At 50.1% G+C, this 18,381-nt stretch overlaps 1 long non-coding RNA gene across 3 annotated transcripts in view; it reads right to left on the bottom strand.

Annotated features, from left to right (window-relative positions):
- Positions 1-18,381, bottom strand: part of LOC144754143 (uncharacterized) — a 213,515-nt gene that overhangs the window by 85,677 nt on the left and 109,457 nt on the right. The gene's annotated exons all lie outside the window — the stretch shown is intronic.

Here is an 18,381-nt window from a genome sequence, read left to right as displayed (position 1 = left end):
ACAAGGGTTTACAATGCAATAGGTCTCGCATTACTGATAGTTTGAGGTATTGTTGTTGCAAATAATAATTCAGCTCCAATAGCTCATACTTTCAGTAATGTGAGACCTAGTGCATTGCAAATGCTTGCGTAGTGATCCAGGAACCAGCATTTTATGTCTCAGTGCAGTACCGCAATCTGCTCCTAGAGGATCCTAGTGAGCAAGGCACCAGCACTGCTTGTCTAGGTGCAGTACCGCAAGCTGCTCCCAGAGGTCCCTAGTGAGCAAGGCTCCAGCACTGCATGTCTAGGTGCAGTACTGCAAGCTGTTCCTAGAGGTCCCTAGGCAGCAATGCACCAGCACTGCTTGTCTAGGTGCAGTACCGCAACCTGCTCCTAGAGGTTTCTAGTGAGCATCATAAATGTTTGGTCACATATGGTACTGCACCCTGCAGAAGATATGGTAAATCCACCCTACCCATAATGCATTGCATGCAAGACAGTACCATGAGTACATTTAAATAGCTATGCCCATATATACAATTAGTAGCTTTGAACAGTGACAAAAGAGTAATTATATTAATTCCGGATTAGGTTGTAGTCTATGTGGAGGTGATGAAGGGAAATTTATAGAAGGTCTAATATAAATGTGAGATGTGCTAGCGAGTAAAGTAATAACTGCCAACCTATTTTAGGACCAAGTGAGTGTCCTGTCTGAAGGACTTTAACCACTTGGCTGCTAAGGGGTGTGCATGTAGGTCCATTGACTTTCCATTGAAATCAATGGAAACTCCATGACGAGTTACCCTTGTCATTAGCACTGAAGGGGTTAAGAAAACTAAAACCTAGGGTGTAACACATGTAACAGGGGTGTCCTCCTGGGAGGTTACAAGAAGAGACATGGGAGTACTAAGGTGGGACTAATAAACCTAATGACCAATGAAAAGCCACCATTTACAAAAGACAGGGACAGGAGCCAATTAAAAAGGTGGGCGGAAAGTAGGCGGAGACTAATGCCCATATCCTGAATATAGCATGCCTCGAAGAGACAGCGCAAGCTCTGCATAGACGAGACCTAAAAAATAGAGCAGGGAGCAAACGTCCATTTACAAGGACTTCGATCGGGGAGAGTTCTCACAAACACAGAGTGTGTCTCGATTCCTTGTGTTTTTCACAGGAAAACTAGCAGAACTCCAGAGTACAGAGGCCTGGTCCTCGTTCATTGTCTGGAGAAAATTCCAAATTAGCACAGGAGGCTAGTAAGCAGCGATTATAGTTTAAAAGTAACATGGGAATACTGCAGTCCTCAATTTTTGTCCAGCTCTCATTGGAAAACCATCACTTATGTGAAGAAGCAATATGGGAAAGGGGTAATGAATATTAACTCTGGGGACATCAAGTATTAACACAAGCTCACTGTGGAGCATATTTTGCCCATGCTCCAAATGTCGCAGACCCATGCACAGTGGTCAGTGGTAGTGGACTCATGGAGGCAGCAGTGGGGCTTAGGGGTTTACTGGCACCTCCTCTTACCTTATCGTGGCTTCTCAATGGCCTCAGACTACTAAGGCCTTGCTTGACACTCAGGCTGCCTTGCAGTCAGGCCAGTACTTGTGCAGCTAGTGCACTACAAAATTGGCAGCGCTGGAAATAGTGCCCAGGGGTGAGAACTGCCCAGACTCTGCTGCTGCAGTCCGACTGGCATTGGCTAGGACACAAATCCTAATTCAGCTGCTGAATCTATAAAGATTCATAAAAGGGGGTGGTGATGGACAGAGCATCTGAATTAAGCAGAACACTCCTACCCAGTCAAAAGATCAGGGCTTGATCCATCACCGTTTAGCTCACTGCACCATCCCAGTTCAGAACCTGGCTACATGCAAATTAGTCTGTCCCTGGCCCAGTGCATCATGGGAACGGGGCAGACCAAACTACCAAGCCAATTCTTTACTGGAAAGGAAACAAGCTTCCGGGGACCGGTTTCTGGCATTGCAGCCGTCTTCGGCCCGGCTTGCTCGAATCCTGATGGTGCAGTGAGCAAGGGACTCATGTGAGCATACCCTTCCACACCTGTAGTGGCCAAAACGATTCATAAAAGGGGGTGGTGATGGACAGAGCATCTGAATTAAGCAGAAAACTCCTACCCAGTCAAAAGATCAGGGCTTGATCCATCACCGTTTAGCTCAATGCCAGAAACCGGTCCCCGGAAGCTTGTTTCCTTTCCAGTAAAGAATTGGCTTGGCAGTTTGGTCTGCCATGTTCCCATGATGCACTGGGCCAGGGACAGACTAATTTGCATATAGCCAGGTTCTGAACTGGGATGGTGCAGTGAGCTAAAAAACGGTGATGGACCAAGCCCTGATATTTTGACTGGGTAGGAGTGTTCTGCTTAATTCAGATACTCTGTCCGTCACCACCCCCTTTTATGAATCAAATCTATAAAGAAGCATCCATTGTAAAAAGGATTCCCACAGGGTCTTCCTCCACAACAAAGTGATCTGACTGGTTGCAGCAACTATGGTATGGGTAAGGATAAATATAGCTTTCTCATTAGTACCAAAAGAAGGGCCCCGGGACAAGCGATTCTCTGCTAACTGTTAACATCTGAGAATAGCTTCAAATGGGTGGAATCTTTGTACCACAAAAGAATGGGTCCATTATCTAGAATTAGTAAAGTCCAAATGTGCAAACAAGTATAGATACCAAATATGTATCGCTATATTTTACATATTCAGCTATAATATAATTTCCTAGAATACAATTACAAAGTGCTTCGATGGAGATGTACACAGTTTGAACTCCTTCCCAATAACATTCAAAATTTTGATTTGTTTTTCAAATTTGTTTGTGAATTAAACAAAATATTTCACCACGTGTGTATTTGTTTGATCAATGCTTGTTTCTCTATATCTTGAGAACTGTTTTGCGATTCAAATTATTACAAATGCTGAGGCCAGGGTGCTAAGCTTCCATTAATGACAGAGGTAGGGTCTCAGATTGCAATAATCCAGTTAGCATCACAGACATCAAAAAGGTTAATAAAAACTGTCCTATGGTAACGTTCCATAGATTGATATTGCTCAGCCAACGCATATTTCACCCTGTGCAGGCTGGTCAGCAAGACGCTGTTGCGAGGAACAGAATTTAAATGAGAACTAAGAAAAGGTATGAAAGCTTTCCGCGCCAGGAACGCAGAGCCATGCAAGAGACCGACACTGCTGCCATGAAACGAGGGCCCTCAAAGGGAGATACCTTAACACTAGATATCAGTTCGCAGAACGGGAAGGATGGGTGGGGCGGTAAGGAATCTAACACCAACTACTGTTTCTTACAGATATATCGTTACCGAAGGTAAGTAACTTGTGCATCTGAAAGAAACAGGTTAGTGTTAGATTCCTTACCTTAGAATAAATACCCCAGCAATACCAACCCCGCTGGTGGGTCTGCGAACCAAGATCACACCAGGAAGTCCTGGAGAACGAAACGTCTGAAAAAGCCATCTCTCCGGACTTGGCTGTTCAGGCAGTAGTGCTTGGCAAACGTGTGCAGCGAGGCCCACGTAGCTGCCTGACAGATGTCCTGCATGGGGACTACCCGACCCAGGGCAGTAGTAGCCGCCATGGCCCGAGTGAAATGGGCGCGTCGCCCCACAGGAGGCTCCTTTTTAGCCAAGGAATAACAGACCTTGATGCACAAAACAAACCGTGAGATGGTCCACTTGTGCACCGCCCGTCCCTTCTTAGCGCCCACGTAACCAACAAAGAGCCGGTCGTCGACACGGAATTGGCATGTGCCGTCTAGATAAAAAGAGAGCGCACGTTTTGGGTCCAGACGGTGGAGCCTCTCTTCCTCTTTCGAGGGATGCGGAGGCGGAAAGAAGGTGGGCAAAGTGATGGCCTGCCCGATGTGAAAGGCTGTAACCACCTTGGGCAGGAAAGAAGGACGAGTCCTCTGAACAACTTTGTACGGATGGACAGAGAAGAAAGGAGGCTTAGAAGACGGAGCCTGGAGCTCAATCACTCTTCTGGCAGAGGTGATGGCAACCAGGAAAGCAGTTTTAAGAGTCAGAAGATGAAGAGGACAATTATGAAATGGCTCAAAGGGAGCGCACATCAGATAAGTAAGTACTAGATTCAAGTCCCACTGAGGCATCACGAAAGGAACAGGAGGGAACATGAGCAAGAGGGGCAGAGAGTGGATCCACCTGCAGGCATATACCAATTATGTGGAGGGACGCCTGGCTGCCAGAATCACGTCACAGACTTCAGGAGGCACGTCAAATGGCCAACTGTCGCCGCTCAATCTCCACGCATGTAGGTGGAGAGTGGACAGATTTGGGTGGAGGACAGTCCCCTGATGCTGCCACAGAAGGTCCTCCTGAAGAGGCAGACTAATCGGGGGATCGACTGACATGCTGAGTAGCTCGGGATACCAGTATCTTCGTGACCAGTCCGGAGCCACAAGGATGACTTGGGTTCGGTCGCATCTAATCTTCTTCAGCACTCTGGGCAGAAGTGGTATAGACGAAAAGTCGTACAACAGATCGCAGCTCCACTCGCGACGAAAAGCGTTTCAGAGAGAGTGCCGCTTTGGAAATTCCAACGCGCAGAACTGATGACATTGCGCGTTCACTTCGGGGCGAATAGATCTAAACAAGGCTCTGCCCACTGCTGAAAGAAACCTTGCGCCACGTCCGAGTTCAGATGCCATTCATGATCCATCATGCACCGGCGGCTGAGTTCGTCCGCCCTGGCATTCAGGGAACCTGCCAGGTGTTGAACCACCAGGGTGATGCCCTGGTGTTCCAGGGTGATGCCCTGGTGTTCCAGCCTTGTCCAGAGGCGCAGAGCCTCCTGACAAAGGGTCCACTACCCCCACCCCACCCTGTTCATTACAGTACCACATGGGGGTGGTGTTGTCCGTGAACACCTGCACTACACTTCCCCGGACAGAGGGAAGGAATGCCTTCAGTGCAAGTTGGATCGCCCGCAGCCCCAGAAGGTTGATATGGAGCCGGGACTCCGTCGGAGACCAGAGGCCTCTGATCTCCCCCTCTCCGATGTGGCACCCCCATCCCAGGAGGGACGCATCCGTCACCACTACGTGCTCTGGTTGGGGAAGGAAGAAGGATATGCCGCTGACCCAATCGCGGTCCGTGAGCCACCACTGTAACTGTCTTGCAGTGCCCTCTGAGATCAGGAAGTGGTCAGACAGGTTGCCCTGATGCTGTGCCCACTGAAACTTCAGGTCCCACTGCAGAGCCTGCATCTGCCACCTGGCGAGATGTACCAGCAGGATGCAGGAGGCCATCAGCCCCAGGAGCTGCAGAGTCAGCCTGACCGAAACTCGGGATAAGGGCTGAAAGATCGTATTCAGAGCCTGAATATCATGAGCCCGTTGTTCGGGAGGATAAACCCGAAACTGCGCCGAGTCCAGAACCACTCCGATGAAGTGGAGCTTCCCAGAGGAGCACAGGTGCGACTTCGGCATGTTGATGGAGAACCCCAGCGAGTGCAGGAGATCGGCCGTAGTCTGGAGGTGGGAGACTGTCTGGGGAGAGCCCGCCTTCAACAACCAGTCGTTGATAGGGGAAGACTGGAACCCCTAATCTGCACAGATGAGCTGCGACCACCGCCATCACTTTTGTGAACACCCGAGGGGCACTGGTGAGGCCGAAGGGGAGCACGGTAAACTGAAAGTGCTCGCGGCCTACCATGAACCTCAGGTAGCGCCGGTGGGCCGGCAGGACAGGGATGTGGAAATATGCGTCCTTCAAGTCCAACACCACCATCCAGTCTCCAGGGTCTAGAGCAGCTAAAACCTGAGCTAAAATCAGCATCTTGAACTTCTCCTTCCGGAGGAAGCCGTTGATGCTCCGGAGGTCCAAGTTAGGGCGTAGGCCTCCTTTGCCCTTCTTGGGAACCAGAGAGTAGTGAGAGTAGCAACCACGTCCTACTTCTGGCCCAGGAACGCGCTCGATGGCCCCCCTTGGCCAAAAGGGCCTTAACTTCGTCCTGCATAAGTTGCAAGTGATCCCCCGACATGCGGTGGCACTGTGGTGGCATGGCTGGAGGGGTCGCCTGACCAAGGTGATGGTAGGCCAGTGGAGTAGGTGATGGCGAACCCTGCCTCCTACTGGAGTCGAATGGGCCTGAAAGCATGGACTAGGAAGGCTTGGAGGCGGATGCTGCGGGGGTGGATGTGGACTGACCTTGCCGTTGTCCCCCTGGCACCGCCACGGTGGTTACCACGTCCACCACCACATTGAGGTTGGTTTTGCGGTCTGTGGCTAAACTAACGTGTGGGAGCGCCCCTTCCTTGGCCACAAAAGGGACGAAAAGTAGAAGTCTGCTGGCGTGGGCCCGACAGGCCCAAGGACTTTGCCGTAGCCCCGGAGTCCTTGAAACGCTCAAGCGCACTTGAGTCTGCTTTGTCACCGAACAGGCAACGGCCATCAAAGGGCATGTCCATGAGCGTTTTCTGGACATCCCCCGAAAAATTGGCGGACCTCAGCCAGGCGTGGCGACGGATCACCACCGTCATGGAAATCGCTCTGCCCAGTGAGTTTGTGGTATCAAGTCCACATCTGATTGAATAACGTGCTGTATTCTGCCCCTCAGCACGAGCTTAGGCGAGCCGTGCCTGGGACTCCTCCGGGCACTGGGGCAGCACAGCCGCAACTGTATCCCACAAGGAGTGGGTGTAACGGCCCAAAAGGCAATCGGTACTGATAGACCGCAACCCCAGACTTAGTGAGGAGAACAGTTTCTTCCCAAACTGGTCAAACCTTTTAGATTCCCGATCTAGAGGATCAGTCGGGAATGCGGTCTGGGACGTAGAGGCCTGGATCACCAGACTCTCAGGGGTGGGGTGTACGGACAGAAATCAGGGGTCGCCCGGAGCCAAGTGGTGGCGTCGGGCCACGTTCCGATCCACATGGGGCACTGTGGAGGGCTTGGACCAAGTGCCCAGCAGAACGTCCGTGAGGGCCTCATTAAACGGCAGCAGAGGCTCCGAAGAGCTTACTGGCGGCTCAAGCACCTCGGTGAGGAGATTAGTCCTCAAGGCCGCAGCAGGGAGCTCAAGAACCAAGGACTTGGCCGCCTTGCGCAACACCACACCATAGGTAGCAGCACCCTCCTACGTAGCCACGGCGGGAGGAGAGATAAAGCCAGTGTCAGGCGAAGTGTCAAGAACACTGCCCCCCCCCCCCCCCCAGCTCATCTGCCCAGTCCTGACTTAACTGTCACTGTCGTGCCAGAGGGTCCTCCTCAGACCCCTCCCAGTCCTCCCGTTCATCCGTGTCCTGATAAACAGGCAGAAATGACAGAGCCGGGTCATAGGTGAATTGCTCACCCACTTACGCTGGAGACTGCGCCGATCCGACGCCATTCCCGGACCAGGGCTGAAACTAGGGACGGTGACGTCCAAAGACGGCGCCGGGAGCAACACCATCGGGGTCGGCGCCAGCGGAGGAGTCGTGAGGTCAACTGGCGTCGACCGGAATTCAGGCCTGGATCCCTCGGGACCCTGCGGCATCGGAACTGAAGTCGACGACGGCGCCGGAGCCGAAGCCCCCGACGGTGCCGGGCCGGAGGCGAAGGCCTGCTAGGGCTCCCAGTCGGGTCCAAAGGCACACCGATGGGGCACGAAGGCGTGCAGACAGGCCTCGACGGAGGGAAGAGAGTCCTCATGGCCACAAGGAAATCACGTACCTCCTCCGGCGTCGCATGCAGCCCAGGTATCCGAGGGTATGGGGCCGGATGCGACGGCTCCGGCGGGGATGCGACGGCTCCGGCGGGGATGCGACGGCTCCGGCGGGGATGCGACGGCTCCGGCGGAGCCGCGCGGGTGGTGTCAACCGAACCCTCAGCTGCGTCGCGCGAGGGGAGTCTGAAGAGTGATGTTGCTTCTTCGACTTCTTTTTAGAGTGCCTCGACTTACCAGAATGCGAGGACTTGGTGCCCGACGAACGGTGTGGGCTCCGGCAGCGCTACCGGCCCCTCGACTTTCTCCTCGACCGGGTCCTCGAGCGGCGCGGAGCCGAAAGCCGGATCTCGAGAAAATTGTGGGACCGCTCCTGCCTAGCCTTCGACGTCCAGGCCTGGCAGTCGGGGCACGACTTGTCGTCGTGGTCGGCCCCGAGGTAGTAGAGACACCGGCGGTGGGGGTCGGTCACCGACAGGCAGTGACAGGCGTCGCACAGCTTGAATCCAGGCATCCCTACTGGCACCAGGAGTCGAAATCGACTCGAAAATCGATCCAAAATAGACCAAAAAGTTAGTAAAAAAAATTACTAGAAGTACCGCTCTTCCCGGATCTGCGCTTGCTGGTGCGGAAAAAAAGAAGAAGAACTGACATCAGCGCACGAGGGTGACGTCTAAGTACTCCGACGACGTCATCCCGGCAATCACGACGCCGATGACTGACGCGGAGCTGCAGACAACGCCTACTGACACGCAGGGGTACTGCTGACAAAAACTTTCCGGATCCAGTCTGCGCCTGGGAATATTCTATGGTAAGGAATCCACCAGCCACCAGAGAGCGCTGGAGAGCTAACAGACGCCGGCCAGTAACGGCCGATCGCCATTCGGTTCAGACGCCAGAAGGCTGCCGGGAGCTGTGAAACGCTGAGAACCGCTCCTAATCACGAATTAACACGAATTAACACGGCAAACACGGGCGCAGCAGGGAGGCACAACAGCGCAGCGGTGGTAGCGGTGATAGCGCACCTTCCCTGTTACCGGACACTGGACTTTCACCAGAGGCAGCAAGGTCTCGCGCCCGCATCGGCAGTCACGCAAGGAGGCATTGCAGAGGTAACCTGAACCTGTATCTGCCTGCACCTGTACTTGTCCGTTTTTCAGCGTCTGCGCCCACCTTTATACACCTATACCTTGATCTGGGAAGAGTCCCACACACAGGACCTGACCCGCCTGCTGTCTGTCAGTACCGCGATTGTACCTGCTTGCTTGCACTATCACTCATTCGCTCCAACCCCAGACCCGGACTACACCTGTACTGGAGCCGTGTACCGGAGCCTTGGGGGAGCATGAGTGTGGTGCACCAAAGCTGTGGCCAAAGCGGAGGCCACTGAGGCTGCGGCGCCCTCCAGCTGCCAAGGGAACTCAGGCACTAACTGGCAGAAAAGAGGCAGAAAAGTGGCAAGGCAAGGTCAGGATTAAGGCGAGGAAAGGAAGCTGTCCGAGCAACTGACTGCGCGCTGCTCTGATACAGCATTGAGGGATCCTGCAGAGGGGGTGGGAGCTGTGAGCGCGGCAGCCGATCGAGGCGGTCGCGAAGTAAGAGCCCCAGGGGTTGGCTGATGGGCAGTCTGACCAGGTCTGACTGACCAGGGGGCCCCCCCGGCGTGCTCCACTCACAGGTGATCCAGGCCCCCCCCTCCAGCTATATTTTCGCAACCCTCCACCAGATTCCTCCTACTCCTGAACTGCTCCAGCTACTATCACCTATCATCGCCGATCACTCCATGGATCAATCAGTAAGCGCAGAGGGGGTCGCGGCGAGAGTCTCAGAGAGCAGACAGAGCAAAATGAGGTCTGGAAAGACCAGGGGTTCACCGGAGCGAACCTCAAGTAACAAAGCAAGCAACAAAGCAAAGACAAAAAAGGGGAATAAGAATAAGAAAACAGCCACCGATGGACCAACACCCCTCGGAATGGAGCAGGATCTTCTCTCCCTAATTGAGTCACCACTGGGCCTGGACAGCACCGTAGCGAAACAGGGGCACTCAAAGGACCTGCTCCAAGTGTCGCCGGCTACTGAGTCCCTCAATAGGAAAAAGCTCCACCAGCCTAAAATTTACACTAAGTTTGAGTTCCTAAAGGACGCAGGCTCAGCCATTTTTTCAAGCAACAAGCACCTCCAGGGATTGCAATCCCCATTGTTACCCTTACCGCTGCTGGGTAAAGGTGCACCACTGTGCGACACTACCACTCGTGCTAAAAGCACCCTGCCCCAGGGAACTTTCACGGTCATGGCTGATTTCCATCAAAACGGTACTCCAAACCACAGGTCAAGTTCAAGCGCATCATTTGAGCCTCTAGAGACCTCACCTGTGTTTGGGAAGTCCCCGGACTCTACCTCCAAACAGCAGCCAACACCTGCCCACATGGCTAGCTGTACTCCAAAATGACCATCGGAGGGGTCCACTGCAAACCTAAAATCCACCTTAGAGGCACAAGTAGGAAAACCAAAAAACCCGGACCCTCTAGACAGACGCTTGAGTGCGGGCGGAGTAGGGGCCGGACTACAGCCTCTAACAGCGGTAAAGACACAAACTCCGGCCACTCCCAAGGATACTCAACCAGACCAGGGCGGACACCTCAGGAGCCCCAACCACAGTATCCTCACCAAAGTCCACCTGGGTGGTATAGGCTCCTCACCACTCACAGAACCGGGCAATTACGCCTCAACATAAAGTCTCTCGTGCAGTACAGCACTCAGCACGGAATACAGCCAACACAAGCCCAACCAGCATAACTCCAGTTGGGATGCCGAACGTAGGGCCAGACCATCCTACCAGAACGCACAGGGGCGAGAGGACAAGCCAACAACCAACAACCTAGACAACAATAACCTGCTTTCCCTCAACTACTCTTTGGTTGACAACACCATCAACACTGCCCCGATTGCGAATTCTCAACTGGCAAATTAGAGAGAGCAGGAAAAAGTTCACAATATCGGAGCAATCGACAGAGACCAGGGAAAAGACCACAATACCGGAGCCTGGACCTCCCTCCTAAATACAATCCAGCTAGCTGTGGAAGCTATGCAATATCAATTGGACAAAATGGATCTGCAACTTAATCTCCTCAACACACTGGTAGTTTTTACTGCAGGGATTGACGAAAAGTTAGGTAACCTGAACACCCTGATACAAAGAGCACAAACAAAAACATACTTAAGCTGTAACTGCAATCAGGCAGTAGACAAACTTGCCACACTGCCTTCAATGCTAACAGATCTAATTACGGACATAAAATCGCTGCACAAAGGCAAAGACCCTAAAGAAACGGGCTCCACTAACTTCGCAGAAAGTAATATCAGCAGTAATCCACATGACAAAATCTCAACCGACCACGAATCCCTTGCGAACGAGGAACTTGCCCAGAAGAAATCTGAGTCCCCAAAAAAACTTAATGCAAAACAACGACAACAAAAAAGAAAAGGTCGCACACAAAATCTGTCGCCAACCTCAGCAAAACTTTCCTATATTCTCTGGCCTTACCAGGAAACGAATGGAGCCTTCTTTCACGGACAACTTCCCTGCAGGGGAAACCCCAGCAGCTATCAGTCTAACCCAGCCGCAAAACTCAACTAGCAGCCCTTTGCATCAGGAAGGAGAGGGGCCCCAAGCCCGACCGGCTGCTAACTTACCTGGACTCCTAGATACACACACAACCACTGCGACAAGCACTAGCCAGCACACACAGTCCATGGTGTCTTTCGCAAAGCAGGAGCCAGTCACTGAACGACAATTGGCAGCCTTGACATCGCCTACCAGGGAAGCCTCTTAACGAACGGCCAATCCCTCCGAGTGCTTCAACCAGATCCATCAAACCTCAGCAGCAACAAAAACACCCAACCCACCGATCATCAGGGAGGGGGTTAGGGAAAGACCAACAGGCCATACGTCATGCCAATCGCAAGACGATCAAACCAGGGATACACTTATGAAAACCGTAACTATCCACTCTACCCACAGCCAATCTGAACAGTCAAAGTCAATCTGGCCAAAAGAGATGCAAACACTGAAGCAATCCATGCCAATCAAAGCACCAACCAAAGCACCAACCGACAGCTCCAATCCCCCAGGTGAGGGCAGAAATCCAGTAGCGTATACTACTCAATCTGATCTTGGCGTTGCAGCACTCGCCCATGCTGCAAACGTAAAATTGGAGGAAGTCGGTAACAAAATGCATCTAACTGAGATCCTTGTCTTCCACCCGGAATATGCATCGAAAGGGCAGCAGGACGTGCTGAACAGAGGCAACATTCTTAAATTGATTAAATGTGTCCCCACCTTGGGGGGCATTAACTCCAAAGATTTACTTTTGGTTGAATTCTTGCCCGCTCCGAATTCAAGCAGCCAGGAGGCGACTAGGACGACTTGGTCCTCCAGCGATGTCGTTGACCTAATTGCATCAGAAGCAGCCCAATTTAAGAACTGGGGTATTAAGCTCGTTCCTTTACAAAGACCAGCATACCCTTCGCCTCTCCGCAGAAGTAACAGTGCTGCACCAGCGATGCAACAGACCAACCCCTGCAGCGTACTAAGGGGTGCGCTGGGAAGATCACCGACAAAAAGGGATAACAGCACTTGGCAGCTACCACTGGAAAGCGTGACGACAACTGGCTCGGAGTCAGTGCTCACAACAGGGTGGCGCAAATCAGCCCCAAGGAACCATCAGCCTCGTACATCCTCCATCGCCAACCCCAAGGGAAACAGCTCGGGGGAATGGGCAGAAGCATTTACAAAGAAAACAACTGACTCAAACCACGCACTACTAGAAGGAACACTGTCCCGAACGATTTTCACATGCCCCGAAGAGGTATGACGCCCACATCAACTGGGAGAAGACACCAGAGGAAGGGTGCCAGTCCTTGGCATCTGTTCTTGGAACATACATGGCCTAGCCTCAAAAATGGATGACCCGGACTTCATTAAGTACATCTCACAATTCGACATTATAATGCTGCAGGAAACCTGGCTCTCGAGCACAAAACACATTCCGGGTTTCACTTGCTTCTCAACAGCTGCGGCGAAAAACCAACAAATTTGGACATCGGTCAGGAGGTTTGGCAACATATGTATCCACCATATCAATACCCTCGGCAGTTCATCTGGCCTCATCGACATAGTCAACCTTATCCGTAAAGATCAAGTTACAGCTGGGCTCCAAAGAAGAAGAAGTCTGCTTTGTTAATATATATGTTCAACCTACAAACAGAGCCAAAGACTCAAGGATCATCCTGAACCAACTGGCAGAGCACGCCACCCAACTGGAGAACCCACTCCTCTTCGTGTCGGGGGACTTCAACCAAAATCTACTTGGCTCGTCACAAGGCGACGATGCCCTCTCACTCAACAAAATTTACAGCATACCAGCTCAAAGCTCCTTTCCAAACTGGAGAAAGCGCCAAAATAATGCTCTTCTACAGGATTTAGAACATCAAAATCTCCAGGCACTAAACGGCAGATTTCCGACGGACTCCCCCCCCAGTAGCTTCTTTCTACTCCCACAGTGCCAGCTCCATCCTGGACTACACTTTTGCCAGTCTGGCACTATTCCCATACATCCTGGAATTTAGAATGGGGATCAGGGGGAAGTGATCATCGTCCTCAGGAAAGCCATCTGACAGCAAGGACGCAAACGGCAATTAGGCCAGATTACACACTGGGGGAGATTTACACAATCCATCTAAGGAAAATCAAATGTTCGCCGACTAACAACCACCTTGGCTGAAACTGCCCTCCCAACTATACAAAACAGATACATCAGACGCAGCTGGGCATATTTCCCACTGGGAGCAATACACCGACTTACTGGTAAACAAACTGGCAAGAAGGACCGCTCCTAAAGGCAACCACAAAACAGAGCATAGCAGAAGTAGCATAAAGAAGGGTCAACAAACACAATTACGCGCACAAAAAAGAGCTGTAAACGTATCCTTACGGAGGCTTAGAGCAGCGCCCCAAAATGACGACTCCGAGTCATATTGAAAAAACAAAGGGCGGAGCTCAAACATACAAAATGGGAAATAAAGAAAGACGCAGAAAGCGAAGGCTGGGCTAAACTCTTATACGACTCTAAAAGTAACAATAGTGCTAGTTTTTGGCAATCAGTAAATAAGATCTTACGCCCAGATCATAAGGACCTCGGTTCGCACATTGGGGAAGAACAGTGGATTAACTACCTTGGCAGCCACATCAATGATCCCTTGGGACAGACAGGGGTACAAAGCAGTACCAATGGAGAGCAAGCACTCGCAACGACCATGTCAACACCGACAAACCGGGGAGATCAACCCCATCCCGGCGACACTCTGACACCATCAGTAGCCCAGCAAATAGTCCTAATAAAAAAACAGATCAGCAAGGGCAGGAAAGAAGGTGCTCCAGGTCCTAATGGCATCCCGCCAGCCCTGTTCATGGCGAAAGATACAGAATGGGCAACAATACTACAACCTTTGTTCTCAGAAGTTAGACTCCTACACAGAATTCCAGACTCATGGAGAGGGTCGACGATTGTCCCCATACACAAAAAGGGAGACAAAACGACCCCCGATAACTACCGATTAATAGCCCTTATTGACAACGAGGCGAAATACTTTGCTGGAGTAATCCTAGAGGAGATCGTGACATGGGCAGACTCAAAGCAGAATATACCATGGAACCAGACGGGTTTCCAAAAAAAAACAAAAAACTGAACTAACATCTTGGCAATCTCGCTGATTATTGACGGAGCTAAAACAAAAAAACTGCCGTTGCATTTGTGCTACATCGATTTCTCCGCAGCCTTTGATAACATCGAGAGAGGCATGCTGTGGCAGAAACTTGCACAATGGGGAATACCTCAACCACTTCTTAACATGCTGAAGTTACTCCACCATGATACCTGGGTGCAGGTGAAGCTGGGAAGTGGGACCCATCTGTCTTCCAAAGTTTGTACGACCAAAGGGCTAAAACAAGGGTGCGTGTTGGCCCGACCTTTTCAACCTGTTTATGGCAGATTTATCGGGCCGACTCAACACATGCAACTCCCACTCTCCAAGGCTGGGAGGAAAAACCCTAAGCAATCTTTTATACGCGGACGTGGTGCTCTTAAGCCACACATACATCGGCCTCCAGAATCTGCTGATCGAAATGCACAGTTACGCAACGGAAAACAACTTAAAAATCAACTTAAGCAAAACGCGTACAATGTCGATCAATACCAGGAATAAACACCAGAAGCACTGGACTCTGGGGGGCCAAAAAGTAGAGTCTTCACTTGAATATAAATACTTGGGACTTATCTTCGACACCGAAGGCTCATTTGTCCGGCAGATGGAGGAAATCCAAAGAAGAGGGGCCTTGATCGCTATCACATTGAAAAACTTAGGCAACCAACTAGCGGGACCGACTAACACCATACTTAAAAGTCATCCAGGCTAAATTGCTCCCTTCAATTTCCTATGGTAGTGAGGCACTACGAGGAAGAGATTCCAAGAACCTAGATAACATCCAGGTAAAAGCATATAGAACTCTGTTCTCACTCCCGTCCTACACCTCGCCTGCCCAAATAAGGCTCGAGTTTGGCTTAAAAAAACAAGCCCTTGCAAGACAAGGAGCTTTCATTATCTGCTGCCACAAACTTCGCTCAGCCTTCAAAGACACCTTAAACGCAACGCTGTGGCAAGACATACAAAGCAGAGACGAATCTCAGGCACGCTCCTATTTGAAGGCAGCCTTGGGGGCTGTCAAGGCATCCGCACTCTGGGACATGCAACTGGGGCACAACCCTTTTAAAAAAGTGGTTTGGAAAAACCATATCCCTAATAGAGGACAAGGCCGCTTTTGCAAAAAGAAACCATGCGTGGATGACATTAAATACGTACAAATCCTTGACACCACAACCTTACTTCAGCCAGGGCTACCCAAAAATTACAAAACTGAAGTTTTTGAAATATAGACTAGGGATCCTGCCCAGCAGAGAGCACCAACCACCATGGTTTAGGAGCAATGGCCATGAAGTCTGTCTGCAAATCAGCAACCGGAGACATATTACATATGACTTGCCTCTGCGAAGAGTTCCGACAAGTCCGTCGATCGCTACTAAGGGACCAGCTCAAGCAGATAGGGACCAGCACGCGAAGGCAGGCTGTGCTTGCATGCTTAAACCCTGCAAATACAAAACTGAACTGCAGATATGTCAAATTTCTGACCACGATAGAGCAAAGTCTTCAAAATCTACAACTGGCAGCAACTTTTGGCTCTGGGACCTAATGGACGAACTTTGGGCCACAAAAGACTAGCCTGCCCTGGCTCAGGAAAACACGTCCGACAATCACCCTCGGTTTCTCACTGCATGCCTTTTTTACAAAGACGATTACATAGACTTGGTCATCATATTTTAAGAAATTGTTTGAAATGTAACAAATGTACAGGATTTAATTAACTATACATAATAAATTTACTTACACTATGGTAAGGAATCCAACACTGTTTCTTTCAGGTAGATCATCCAAAGTAGCCACCACCGACTAGACATCCTCAGCAGAGTAAACATTCTGAAGAGGCATTCTGGATAAAAAAAAAAAAAAAGGCCTGGAGTTTCTGCCTCAAGGGATGAAGTAAAGTTTGAAGTTGTAATCCTGTAACCGTGAGAGGAGTCGGACTAATCTTGCTGGTGCTTTTCCTGAGCCATTACCGGTGAATATTTTAATTAGAGGCTAATGGTATGTGAAAAGATTGAAACTAATACCCCAAAGAAAGGTTTTAAACTACTTAATGGCACAAGAGCAAGCCAACACCTCCCTCTCAATTGTACTGTAATGTGATTGAGGTTTTCAACGAGCGACAAGTGAAGGCCACAGCGTGTTTCCTGTTATCAGAAAATTGAGACAAGACAGCTCCTATCCCAATTTGACTTGCATCAACGGTTAGAATACATTTGCAGTCAGGTTTGAATGCGGATGAAGCTAGTGCATTCGTGATCAAAGATTTGACTCTTGCAAAAGCTTGTTCAGCTGAATCACAGACAAATTATACATTTTTTTGCAACAATTGTCTAGTAGTTGTACTATCACTGCTTTTCCTTGAATAACCTTTGAATAACATTCACTCCTACCGAAGAAAGATTTCAAGGTGTACTTATCATGAGAAGGAGTTACATCCTATATAGCCTGTGCCAAAGAAAATATAGGATGTATATCACAACCGGAAATATGATGACCTAAATAGTCAACGTGTGCCCTATGATTTGCAATCATATTTGAAAATATTAAAACGTCATCTTGGTAAGCTTGTATACCTGGTATGTCAGCTAATGGTGTCCATCAACTTCTGAAACACACGGTGCCTTTCTGTTGCGCCTCAATGATGTGGTTCTGCGGTTATACCTGGAGGGCGAGTAGTGACTACTGTTTGTATTCGGGAACGGTTACTGGCTGCCCTCCGGAAATGGGTAGTTGCAGCCTTCGGTTCGCTTCCGGTTTGATATCTACGCTCTGGATGCAGGGTTGTCTCTGGTCTCACTTTTTAGATCTTGCATAGGAAGCAATGGTGGCAGCATCAGTTAACCCATTGATAATGTAACTAGTAGTGGTCTCTTTTAGGTGCATTTCAGAATCTGTCCTTTGCACATGCACAGCGAAAAAAAATTATGCTTAACACTGCACTTGATTGACTTTTGTTTTTCCCTTTTCGTCGACATCTAGAGTGATTTTATAAAGGTGCTTAATGTGTAAAAAACTAAATAAAAAAATGTGTGCTGCATGGCAACATTTTTATAAGCTTCCGAAGGCCAGACCTGTTGGCTATGCCACTGCTTGTATTACTTTAGCCCGCAGAAGCATGGTGTAAATCAATCTAATCAGTCGGAGAAAGCGGCCACCAATTTCATAGCGATGCAGTGCATCAAATTGAAAACCCCATTCCAGCGAGTCAAAGGCTTTCTCAAGGTCTAGGACCAAGCATCAAGATTGTGGCCAAAGGTACGTGGAGTATTTTGAGACCAGGAAGAATCATTGCAGATTTAATGAGGTGTTGCGAGCTGGTAAAAATACATTTTGGCCCGGATGGAACAGCAGTAGAACCAGGGGGTCTGCCAGAATCTTGGCTAAGATTTTGTAGTCTGTGTTAAGAAGCACCAGCGGTCTGTGTGATCCCTGTTGGGTTTGGTTAAAGAGATAAGTAATGCCTTGCGGAGTGATAGAGGCAGGATATGTGCAGTTAGAGATTGTTTGCAGAAAGTGAGTAGATGGGGAGTTCGCATGTGTACGCTTTATAATACTCAGCTTGTAGGCTATCTGGGCCAGGGGAAATGCCGGTTGCTAGAGCTTTAAACGCCCGCAGACTTCTGAATAAGTTATTGTTTCTTCCAGATCCTTGCACTGTTCATGGGTAATGGTGGGAAGGAGGAGCGTGGAGGAGCAGAAGGCCTCCATGCGAATCAGACTGGCATCCGTGATTGACAAGTAAAGCAAAGTGTAGTTCTCCATGTATTTTGTGTTGAGGGTGTAGGTGGTGTCCTGTAGGCGTGTATGAGAGAATAAGACGCCCTGCCCGATTAGACATTGCTTGGGGAGTGAGCGGTGTAGTTCAGGCACCAGAGTCGCTCCAACAAAGAGGTATGCTCACTCGTGTATCGGCCAGAAGTTGGTCAGTAACGGAGCA

The sequence above is a fragment of the Lissotriton helveticus genome, chromosome 5_1 (genome assembly GCF_964261635.1).
Source record: "Lissotriton helveticus chromosome 5_1, aLisHel1.1, whole genome shotgun sequence".
Taxonomy (NCBI): domain Eukaryota; kingdom Metazoa; phylum Chordata; class Amphibia; order Caudata; family Salamandridae; genus Lissotriton; species Lissotriton helveticus.
This window is presented reverse-complemented; position numbering and strand designations above follow the sequence as displayed.